Source organism: Pomacea canaliculata, linkage group LG11 (assembly GCF_003073045.1).
Source record: "Pomacea canaliculata isolate SZHN2017 linkage group LG11, ASM307304v1, whole genome shotgun sequence".
Classification (NCBI taxonomy): Eukaryota; Metazoa; Mollusca; class Gastropoda; order Architaenioglossa; family Ampullariidae; genus Pomacea; species Pomacea canaliculata.
Window position 1 is genome coordinate 6,094,600 of NC_037600.1, and position 13,040 is coordinate 6,107,639.

Below are 13,040 nucleotides of genomic sequence, written 5' to 3' on the forward strand. Positions count from 1 at the left end.
TTCATTTCCACGAGCTAACGTCAGCAGAGTAGGACTGTCTTGTATCAGGCAGTGTGAACTGTGTGCTGTATTCACATAGAAAACTGTTTGCCGGAGTGACTTCAGTCATTTACTTGAGTGTCGTGTTAGCTAATTAATTGTCTGATGATTATACTCAGCTAATTATCCTCCATTGTTTCCGTCATTTAGGGAATTCTATGTTTCCTTATAACAATTCCTTACGGGCGGAAGGTTGTTGTGTACAATAGGGTCATGTGCAGACTCTGCTGGCAAACAGCGCCAAGGACTTGGTTGTTACATCGTTCAGCTACTAGACAGCAACAGGACCTGTGTCAGGTGGTGTGATATGGCACTGCGGCGCGGCTGCTGGTACGTTGTGGTCGTTTGTCAGTGGTACGACATCAGGTTAGCATCTTCATGCACACGTATCCTGCGGACACAGTGCGCGCCACCTATACCCAGGTCACATACTTGCATCTCATAGTATCACGATATTTGTCTTTGATATCTTTGGATCATTTACAACACGAAGCAGGGAAGGAGCTTGGTCCACCTTCGTTTCCAACAGTTTGTCTATCTTGGGGGTAGCTTCCTGGGTTGAGCGGTGGTTGTAGACAGAACCTACATGTAGTGTGTTGTGTGGTTGTGTCGCGTTGTTTGAAGTCGCATGCTTTAACCCCTTGCATCCATTCCTGCTTCATCATCAGGACTGCAGGTTTGTGCTAAGGAGTTGAAAAAAATGACTATTTGTAATTTTATATGTTGCCATATAATTGATCACAGCCACTTATGTCACACTTACAGCCAGGAAAGTGTACATTGTGATCACATGACTGTCACTATATACTAACTAATATACTGACACTGTATACGACACTATATACTACACTATATTTACTACATATATATTACACTATATACTACACTGTATACAATACTCTTACTACACTATAACTACACGTATACACACCTATATTACTCACTATAATAACTCACTATATATTCACTTATACTACACAGTATACTACACTATATACTACACTTATATATCTACCACCATGGTCACATAGTTCATTGTAAACCGTGAGTTGTACATTATAATCATGATCACAGCTCAGAAATCAGGTAAGCTGTTATAGCTTTGTCAGTTATGACTCTTCCTTTTAACTCATTAAACTGTGATTAGTGCTGAATCTGTCGAGCATGCTGCGCTTTGTTTACATAGTAACGCTGTGAACTGTGTGTCATGTGCAGGTTTATCCAGAGACTCGCGACAACCCAGCTCGAGTTGTTGACTTGCAACCGGACTGGCATATGTAAACGGGATTGGTAACATCTCGCAGATGTGCTGCTGGGTAAGCTGTTGACATATCTCTTGCTTCTCTGATTATCCTCCTCCTGCATCATTGTAACCTCAACATTGTCTTGCATTCAGTCACGTGAATCGTATTGTTGTTTATTGTTGTTGTGTGATGTTCTGGTCAACAACGGTTGCTGTTTTTGTGTTTCTTTTATTTCTTTGTCTACGATGCTTATTGCTCACCGTATTTTGTGTTACTGTTTCCTTAGCATGCTTTGTTTCTTGATAATGATGGTACTAGTATGAGGATGGAGATGGATGGCTGCATGATCTGTAGGTCTCAGTGACAAGTCTCCAAATAGAAAGAAACACAAAGGTTGCGAGGAAATTCAATCACTGCGGGCATATCATGTGATTGTTTTGTTTGTTTATTTTTTGTTTTGTTTATTATTTTTAATAGTTCTTTTGTTTTTTTGTTTGGTTTTTTAGGATATCGAGATGTGTGGATTAGGTTCGAACTTTGATAATGCACAGTAGCTAAAACATTTTGTGTAGTTGTATTGACAGTCTGTAACTTTGTTTTGTGTGATATAAGGATATATTGGTAAAAATGTCCGTCAACCGGTCTATTTATTTATATTAGTCTACTGTAGTCTGTGAGAATGGTCTTAAAACCACCTGTGTTATGTGTTTCATGATCATAGTTCATACTCATTTTATAAGCTATAATCGCTTTGTGTGTAATACAGACTCTACGTATTGGAGTTGGCACGTGTATGGTGTGTGTGTGTTGACACCTTACCACCCTAGCTGTCTGTGTGTGTGTCTGGTGTTGACACCTAGCCACCCCTACTGTCTGTGTGTGTGACGTGTGTTGACACCTTACCACCCTAGTCTGCTGTGTGTGCTGTCTGTGTGTTGACACTTACCACCCTAGTCTGTCTGTGTGTGTGTCTGTGTGTTGAACTAACCACCCTAGAGTCTCTGTGTGTTTGTTGTACTGCACCTTACCCCCCCAGTCCGGTGTATGCATTCTTCTCTGTTTCAGAGTCTGTTCATGGTTCATGAGAAGCTTGAGCAAGATCACACAAATACACTGTGGACTTATCTGTTGAACGAGATCATTGCCTTGTCTTGTCTCAGCCTGACGCGATTCACGACCGTCATGTATGGGAATACGATCTTGAGAGTGGCCTGGGACTGACTCAGGGAGACATATTTGGGCGGAGTACAACAATTCTATGTTCGAGTCTGACGAGATCAGACTTATCGCTTGTTCTACTCGGGTGACGAGGTACGTACTGAGCCACCTCAAGTAAGAAAGAGTGACACGCAGGTTGCTGCAGGCTGGCTGTCTGGTGGTTAAGAATGAGAGATGAGCTACATTGTGGTGGCTTTACTGTGAGTGTGCGAGGGTGGACAGCGCCTCCTATCGCATGCGTCTTCTTTAGTAACTTGAAAAAATACAGGGAATAGGGTCAGGGAAAAGAGATTTTCTGTGGGTTTCCTCTTGTCTGGGATTTTGTTTTGTGTTTTGTGTGTTTGTTGTGTGTGTGTGTGTGTGTGTGTGTTGTGTGTTTGTGTGTTTGTGTGTGTGTGTTCGTAGGAGCTTCTGCCCGTTTTTTTCAGGGCTGTAGTTGTAAAGTCGTGACCAGACTTTTTAAAGAGTAATTTCATTTGTACAATCGTGTTTATGAGCTGTACTCATTGTTTGTTTTGAATCTGTTTTGTGTCTGTCAGGCTTTGACTGCATGCAAGATTATCTTAATAATTATGTGAAATGTGAGCCGCCACGACGAAATGAGTCAAGTTCGGAAATTTGAATTTTACAAATTGGATATTTTACAAATGTACAGGGTTTAGCCTGTTATTTGATACAAAGTTATTCTTCTAGTCCTAAAGTTGAGTTATAGTGTATTACAAACTGTGGAAGTACGTGGTCGCCTTCAGATTGACAAAGCGGTTCAAAAGATTTTCAGCAAACCCATGTGTTTCCTAGAGACATCGGAACTTTAATTGTTGACACTGTGCTCAAGTTTGCATGATGATAACAACGGCAAGCTACATCATTTCAGCGTAATACAAGTACATAGACATGAATATGTGCGTGCTATTAGAACCTGACACTGTAGCAAAAAACACAAAAGTTTACAACAACTTTTACTGCAATCTACTCAGACATTGCACACTCACAGAAACAGCACAAAACTCAACATTATCTACTAAGTGTGCTAAATAAGCAGGAAGAGTACAACAAAATGAAGAAAACTGCATGGTTGACATACCGGAATACTAGACAAGTGCAAACTTTCAAGAGTCAGGCTGCACTCAGTTGACCGAATCACCGTCTGGGGCCTGTAGTACGACTGCTCTGTGCGATTGAGACTCGTTTCGTATGCAGTGCGAATGTATTTATCACTACTGTGAACTTAGGTTTGTGTGGCTTTTTACATTTAGAAAACTTATTTGTGTCCTGAAATTTGTTTTGAGCGACTACAGACTGAGAATGGCGAGTGACATGCAGTAGTTGGGTAATGACAGCTACAACAATATCTTTATCACGAGGATGACCACGATGTATCTCTGTCTCTGGCTCCTCTCCACTGTAGCAGAGATTATGTCCATGTCGTTTTGTTCTCCCAAGTCATGACCGTTGACCTGTGCCAGTCCACAAATGCCACACCAGTCCCCGTTCTAACATATGGAAGGAATTTTCTCACACTTTGACCTACAGGACAATGTGACCTTTCACCTTTGGCTTTGGTGGTGGTGGAATTAGAAATTCTGATATCTGTCGCTCCATTCCTCACATTAGGTGACGGAGGGCTCGTGTTGTCACGTGATGTAAGATTAAGAGGTCAGGTGTGGAAGCGACAACCTAAGACCCTCATGGCTTATCATGGCTTATCATGGCTTATAGTGTGATTTAGAAATCTCCAACATGAAGATAACAACAGAACATATACAAGTACATCCAAGAAATGTTTGGCATGTTGTTACAAGTTGTTTACGCAATAGCAATAAACAATAAACACATTATTTGCCTTTAGTATCACATCATTCAGCAAAGTCATGCTGCAGACAGCACGTGTCCTTATACCGTGTATACACAATCTTCTGTGGTTAACCTTTTAGAAACAACACAGTCACATCAACATCACCTTTGCTTGTGTATGTCGCTCTCCTTTTAGTATACGCTAAGTAGAGATTAGTGTGTTCCTGTGGTCTGAAATCCATTATTTAGTTGATGTCTTTGTTACATTTGTCAATGTGGCAATAACTATCAGGTCCAGAAGTATGAGCAATTAAAATGAAACATGAAGAGAAACAGAAACCAATAATCTGAAGACAATCGCCAGGGCCCATGCCGTGCTTCACTCTTTGGATCTTGTTGTTGTCGGTAAATAGAACATCTTCCATGATTCGGACCCGAAAAGGAGGGTGCTGATCACAGTTGACTGGAAGATTCTGAGCTTGATCTTCTGACTGATGTTTGTTGCCTTCCATGTGCTCCGGAGTGAGGCGAAGGCGTGGCTAGCTTTCGCCAGTCGGGTTCGAATCTCCACCTCCGCATCCCCGGTGTTTGACATTTTGGACCCAAGATAGGTGAACTGTCAACTTCCTCAATCTCTTCTCCATTTAGTTTGATCTGTCTTGGACTCTGTCGTTTCACTCTCATACTTTTCGTTTTCTTTGCACTGACTTCAACAAGGTTTCCAGCTGTTTCTGAGAGGCCTTTGTTTTTCTGCCATGTCTTGGTGGCGGTGTGACAGCAGGGCAATCATCAGCAAAGTCTAAGTCTTCCAGCGTTGTTGTTGCTGTCATAGTCATGGTCCATCTGTTCCCTCTCTTCTCACTGTCGGTGGAAGTCTTCATGATCCAGTCCATGGCCAGGATGAAGAGGAACAGCGACAGAATGCAGCCCTGCTTCACCCCAGTACTGAGTTGAAGTGGTCTGTGAGCTCCGTGTCACAGACAACCTGGGATTTGAAAACACTGTACAGCATTGCAACGACCTGAACACGTTGTGCAGGGACTCCGTCATGCCATTCACAGCGCAGTATTTTCTCTCCTGTCTCCTGTCTCCTATCTCCTGTCTCCATCTCTTGTTGGCATCCTAGTGTCTGGAACCTATTCTTTACTTCCATAGCAAAGGCCCGTTTGGTGACTGGATCTTTCAGTTTGCCGGAGTCCACTCTAAACTTCAGAGAAACTGTGGCTATCACAAGAGTGTGGTCACTGGCAATGTCTGCTCCTCCGAAGGCTCTGACATCTTGAAGTGAGCTCCTTTATCTTCGGTTGATGATGACATGGTCTATCTGGTTCTTTGTGATCCCATCTGGTGTTGTCCATGTTGCTTGTGGATGTCCTTTGTGTGGGAAGAGTGTGCTCCAATCAGTAGGTGTTTTCTTCACAAAGTCTGCCAGTCTCTCTCGCTTTGTCATTGATGGTTCCAATTCCATGCTTGCCCATGACATGCTCCCTGCAGGTGTTCTCACTCACCTTGGCATTGAGATCGCCGATGATGACGTAACATATCCGTGGGCTGGAACGCTTCTGAGGCTGCCTGAGCTGATCATAAAAAGCATCCTTGTCTTCTGCCTCAGAGTCTTCTGTTGGTGCATAGCAAGGCTAGCACTGTCAGCTTTGGTGTACTGTGAATGGAATCTTGCTCTCAAAGCCTGGGTCCATAAGGCTTCCATTCCAGCAGTGCCTTTTCCGTTTCTTGTTAAGGAGTAGAGCTACTCCTCAGAGTGCTGACCGTCTGATCTTCCTGAGAACAAGATGGTATGTCCTGACGCTAGTCTCCTCTTTCCGTGCCGGTCCATCTGACCCTCACTGACTCCAGGATGTCCAAGTTGTAGTTGTCAAACTCCTTGACTAGTTGAGCACCCTGCCAGTCTAGTACAAGGTCTGGACGTTCCAGCACCCCACCCTCAACTTTTGCCTCGGCTTCAGTAAATCCGCTGTCGGGGCGCCAGCTCCCTTTCGGGTTTGGCTGTCATCCGTCTGTGACGTATTACTAGGCTGGGAGAAGGCTGGCCTGACTAGCCCGAGGGGAAAGCGGTCTCTTTTAGCTGGCTCGCTCCACCCGGCTTTCGCCCTCACACACAGTCTCCCGCCCGTACGCACGTCCGCACGCGTCCTGACTAGCAGTCACACCCGCGTGCGCAAACACTCAACTGACAAGACAGTGTACACGTAAAGATTATAATTAAAACAAAAGCAAATTAGGTTGACATGAAGACAATTAAACAACAATGAATTGAGAAAATAATTTTGATCTTACGTATCTGCACGTATCTGCACATAGTCCGGACACGCGGTCCGTCCCACACAATTCACAGTCTGGAATAATATCGTACTGATAGTCCCACTCGACATGCTTCGCTTGTTCTTCCTGAAGAGGTGTAGTGGCTGCGTACACCTGGTCTCCTAGACTTTCTTATCACTGTCCACACCAGTTGCCCAGGCAATGGATGCAGCGACGATGCTCGTAGTAAGAGCTGACTTCTGGAGCTGAAAGTCGTTGTTCCCTAAGTGGGTGCAGCTGCCTGCATGCACCTGGTCTTCCAGATTCTTGTCACTGTCCCACCAAGTTGCCCCAGGCACTGGTGCAGCGACGATTCGCGCAGTAGAGATGACTGTATGCTGTTCTGTAGATGACCACACTGGACCGGGTGGCACGGTTTGGTCTGCCAACGCTGCCTCCACGTCTTGCGCCGGACACAGTAAATTCCCTCGCTTGTCGTTGGGAGAATCAACCCTTGGTTACAGCGCACACCTTCTCTCTACTCACCAATCACAAGTGCCTAGCAGTAGTGATACTTCTGACTGAACGGCTTCCCTATTTCTGACCTGCTGCTGCGACTGACTATCACTCAGAGCTACGTCTCTGCTGGAACACGAGGGAAAAGCCTCGACTACACTTCGGTCTCTAGCTTATATACTACCGGGCACGTGGCCCCTTTCAATTACATCGAGACTAGTCTCACGCTATCGAACTCTGACTAGAGGGACCTACACCCCATCGCGCTATACTCGGTACATCATCTGTCACCGCTCATCTTCCCACGTCGGCCACCAACCTCGCGACTGTCGCGACGCTAAGTTCTAGCTCCCCTAATCGGCACTGTGTCCAGTCGTGGTAAAAGAAAACAAACCGCTGTTCTCATGGCCGAGTGTACTGGCCTTTCCATTAGCACCCGAATTAACTACCCGTGAAGTGATGCTGTGGTCCTATTCTTCGTAAAGCGCCTCGATTCCCAGGCTCAGCTACCCCAAAGGGAGATAACACTTTTACCCTATTGTTCACCCACAGCCGTATCGCCTCAGGGTACCAACTGCCCCCTCTTTTTTTTATTACTAGTCGACACTGTTTTATCCTTGACCAGGCTGGTTCAGAACGTCATTAGTACAGTCTCCTGGTGTGCTTCATTACCTTCGCATCTGGACGAGTTTTCTGGTTTTAGTTCGGTAAAAGCTTTTTTTTTACATGGTGAGTTGTTAGCCCCACAAACCTATTTTACCTCTAGGTGAGGTGTCCACCTTAGTCGCCTCTTACGACATGCCTGGCTGGATGGCAGAGACCCTATTCTTACAATGCTTGCTAGGCAAGCATACCCCGGGGTCCCACAGAGGAGAGTTAGTTATACTCATTCATTTTTACATAGTTTAGCAGATGCATTCCTCTGTTTTAAAAACTGTTCTCTTTACTCTTATGTTGTTGATGATATACTGGGTTCAGCATCATTAGAAATTAAAAAAAAAGATTTTTTGTATTTGTGTTGCGTGGTGTTTGACTTTGTTATGATGAACAACACAGAAATAACACATTTAATAACAAAAGTTTGTATATATGTTTTGTAGTGATGATAATTATATTTGTGCTTAGGACTTTGTGTGTCTAATAGTACACAATTGTGTGTTTGTGTGTTTACAGGAGATGGGTTGGCAAGTAGTTACAGAGAATGGTTTCAAACGTATGACCGAAATTATTCCGGCTGTGTCTCACTTTCAAAGGGCGCCTGGTGGTACCCGAATAACTGTAACCCCGGGGCTAACCTCAACAGCCCTCTAAAACACCGCATGACTTGGTCAGATTATACTGAAGTCAACTCCCTGACGTTCTCGGAGATGAAGATAAGGAAATAGTAACACCACCTTGTCTCCTGTACCCACTGTTTACACCGCCTGTCGACTGTTCACTGTTCACTCCAGGTTCCACTGATGATGTGAGCTCAGTGTACATTAATCTTTCTCAATAGTCTAGCATCTGACCCTAGTGCAGACTACTGCACTTTAATTGTTTACTTTGAGTATATTGCCTGGTGATTCTAATATACACGTGTTTTATTACTTCTTTCAGATTTGTATCTGCTTGGATAAACTAACATGTTTACAAACGTAAAATCTAAGTTTAATTAATTAAGTCATCATTTAATTGTGCAATGAACTGTCGCTATACACCTGATAGTTTATAGTAAACGTGTCATGAACTATATAATAGCTAGACACCTAAACACGGATACTGATTGTATCCAACACTGCTGTTCATTATTTGCTTACTGACGATGACTGACCATGACTCAGATTGCTACATTCTCTAATTATTTGGTATTTAAAAGGCTTCAAGTTTATTTTGTATTATTTTGTGAAACTTTACCGTATCCTGGACTTTGCTTTATTGACATTTTCACAAAGCTATCACCGAAGCATACTTTTCGTGTAAACAAATAGAACTATTGCGAGGAATGAACAGATATTTTCATAAAAGCAATTAAAATTAGAAGTAGTATTGTGGTATTTGCCGCTTTGACTAAATGTGATGACATCACTATGTACTCAACATTACTTTCCTTTTAACTAATGATAAGGGTAGCTTATACATCACATCTCTTACTTAATTGTACAAACAAATAAATTATTTTTAATATTTGTTCCACACTGAAGAGCTCTAACAGCAAGGCGCAGCAAAATGGCGACACACACCTGGTGGACACCTGTGTTACTAATGCAGCTGTACAGTTTGCTAAGAATATTAAAAGTGAAAACCCTCTAAAGTTTATTTACTTTACCTTTATCACCTTCTTGTGTAAGGGAAAGATTACTGCTTTGGACCAACTTTCAGGACATGTACCACTGGTGAACACTTTATTAAAGAGGGGATGTAGAAATTTTAGGAGGATGATATCTGCAATCTTAAATAGGTCAGAGGTAATCCATCAGGTCCAGGTGCTTTTGCTTTTTTTTTTTGGCAACGGATAGCTTCAAGTATTTCCGAGTGAGAAATTTCTTCTCTATGTTTGAGTTTGCGCTAAAATGTAAACATTGCTCACAGTTCCCTTTATTATGAACATGTACTGAACTTTCAGTATCCCATGATGTTTTTGTTATATTTATATTTGTGTTGTATTCTAAAATGTCACCTGATGCATTGCTTAATAAGTATTTGTCCTAAACTGAAGACATCTCCTCTTGTTTATTTGAAAGAGTGCGCAAGTCCGCGGGAAGTTCGTGACACTCTGTCTGTCTCTGTCTGTCTGTCTGTCTGTCTATCTCTGTCTGTCGGTCTCTCTCTGTTTACTCACTTTTTCCATCTTTCGATTCCTTTATATCTTTTTCTTCACTCGTCACACACTCTTTAGTCTTAATATACAGTTTTCAAGAAAATAATATTTCTATAACCTGTACAACCAAACCCGTCCTTGCTGAAGTTTCACGAGGTGTGCAGTTGTTGCACTGGTCTTTATGTTTATCTGACTTCTACTTGCTTCCTCTACAAACACGTGACTTTGATACACGGGAAGAAAAAAGCTCAGAGGTTCGTTAGTCAGTTCTTCCTCTGGCCACCGAGATGCCGGCCACCCTCCAAGTTGCCTGGAAGGACAGTCTTCTACAGGGCCTCTAAAAGCAAAACAAAGTCTCTTAGTGCTGATAAATGCAGGTCTCTTAATGCACACCCACGACAAGAAAGCACATCTAATTCTCTAAATATAATCATTGGAAGTTCATATAAAACCTTACTGTCAGTAGCAGCTGCTGAAGATGCTGCTGGTGTCAACCCAGAAAATGTGATTGAGGCCCCTAAAAATAAACTTAAAAATATCAATGCAAGTGTATTTAAGTGTACACACATTGCGATTACATCTTTTACTTGTGCATACATAAAGTAAACTAAAAGGTACTTCTAATTCTCTGAACATATTAATTTGAAACTCAAAAGTAAACAAAAAGGTACTTCTAATTCTCTGAACATATTAATTTGAAACTCAAGTGTAACCTTACTGTTACTAGCAGCAAATGGTCCTGGCTGTGCTGGAGAATCCACAGACCAAACACTTCTGATAAAAGACAGAGTTTGCACATAACTGATCCCACAGGTCTTGGTGGTGCTGGTGGGGGGAATACAAAGTGGTGATGTACTGCTTTCACAGCCTGGAATCCTAAAACAAGCAATTTTGGTATCAAATCACCAGAAAGGTCTTATGCACACTTATATGACAAGAGACAGAACTATCACAATTAAGCACAAACTAAATTGTACTAATTATTTTATTTCTAAAGTATCAAATACTAAATATCAAATACTAAATTTCTTTCAAACATTCTATGATGTACTATATTCAATTTATCATTAGTGCATTAGAGGAAATTTTAAAATTGTTTAACAGAGGAGTAATCCAATGAGCACACACAGAGAAAATAACTGACATGTGCTTTTAATTATCCTCTGGTAGTGAAAATATTCCACTTCGGACCTGGCTTTTTTCTGTTGTTGACCCAGGTGGAGTCTGGTTTAGAGCTAGGCCAGAAATATCTGTTGGTGCTCTCTTGAATTAGCCATTCGTCGGGCATGCTGGCTGCATGTATTCTTTCCATCTTCGAATAGCTCGATAATGTGCTACATCTTTTAAGTTGAAAACATCTTTGATCATCAAAACCTTAGCAAATAATAGGAAAAGATTATGTAAGAAACTTTGACAAATTGAATGTCTTTTCTAAGTCTTATTTCTTTAATCAAAATACTGCATTTCATTTTAATCGGACACTGGTCTATATCAACTTAAATAACTTGTTTACAATTTCTTTTGTTTTTACTGATCATGCATTTTCTATTAGGTGTATTTAATATTATAAGAGCCCGCCCAATACAGTGGCTTTTGGACAGATAGAAAATATCTCATGCTAACAAAAATAATATGCTTTGAGCAGAAAACCCTTCCAATGCCTATATATACTCATTACTTTACATAAGCGCTTGACTTTTCTAGCACCTCTTGAGGGCGACGGGTGCACATTATAAACAAGAAAACCAGTTTATTTGAATAAGGGAAACACGATCGAATCGACCATACGTATATTTGGTTATTGTCGATTACCGAAGGGTCAACATCACAGGCTATAGCATTGAGAAAATCTTTTATTTTTGTAAATTATTTTTGTAAATAATGAAATAGGAAAGTGTGCACACAAAGCTTTGTGGATTTGTTGGTTTGGAAAGGTTGCTTAGATGACGATATACCGTATAGCGAATTAATGCCAGGGCGTCACTCCGTGTCGATTTGTTTTCCTTTTCGAAAACCCGACTAGTAAAGGTCGAATCAAGGATCGAACGACAGAAGATACGATTTTTAATTCTTTTTAAAAATGCAGCAGACGTTTTACAAAAGCAGAATTAATCAGCAAAAGGATTAAACACATCGGCAAACACGAAATTGACAGAATGTTGGAGGTGATGTTCTACCTTACAGTATAAGTGTAGTGCGAGTGCGTTGCTGCATGTGAACAGGTGTGCAATGTGTATGTGTGTCAGACATGTCTGTGTTTGTTGTATTTCTCTATATGTACGCCTTCCAGGATATTCTTCGAGATAGCAGAATGTATTAGAAAGTTAGTTCCATTCAATTCTTAAGAGGGCAGGTGCAACTGGAGTCAGAAATCACAAGAAAACAAAAAGTGTCCGAGGCTGAGGGCTGGAAAGATCTGCGAGCAAAAGAATTCAGACCTGCCACAAAAAAGTGCAGCTTCTGTGGCTGCGCACAGATTATCTGGTGTCGTGATTGTGGACCTTGAAGCCTATATGGCAAATCATGTGATGAAAAGATCCATTGTGTGGTGATGTATCATCAGACATACGGTTGGAAAGAAGTAAGTACAGTATATCAACATTTGTGGATATATATTTTTTTATAATCTTTTAGATTGTTATGTAAATGTAAATACACACAATGGGATGGCAATCTGAATATATATTCTCTCAATATATATTCTATCTCTCTCTATATATATATAAGCACATGCTTCAGAAAATCAACTGAAATGAATCAGAAATGTGGTAAGACTTAGCTAATGTAAGAACTGATACACCATTGTGGATTACAATGTCATGGATTCTACTTTTGATGAGGTTTGAAACTTAAATAAATTCCATAATTTGATAATGACATATTTATAGACTTGAATACTGCAAGCTTATGTTAAAACTTGCTATTGTTTTGTCAGGACGCATCATCGTTTCTACCTGTGAAATTTATGCTTCATCCTCAGGTGCGCATAAGTGCTAAAATGGCAGAAACTGTGCAGGTGTTGACAGGGTGTAAAGTAAGCAACAAGTTTATTTGTTGCAGTCACATTATCTTTGTTTTACTAGGTGTCTCTCATCTATAAAATATTTAAAAAGTAATCTCACCCGTCACAGATGACTGACACCAACACCAAACATCCACTAAGTATCCTG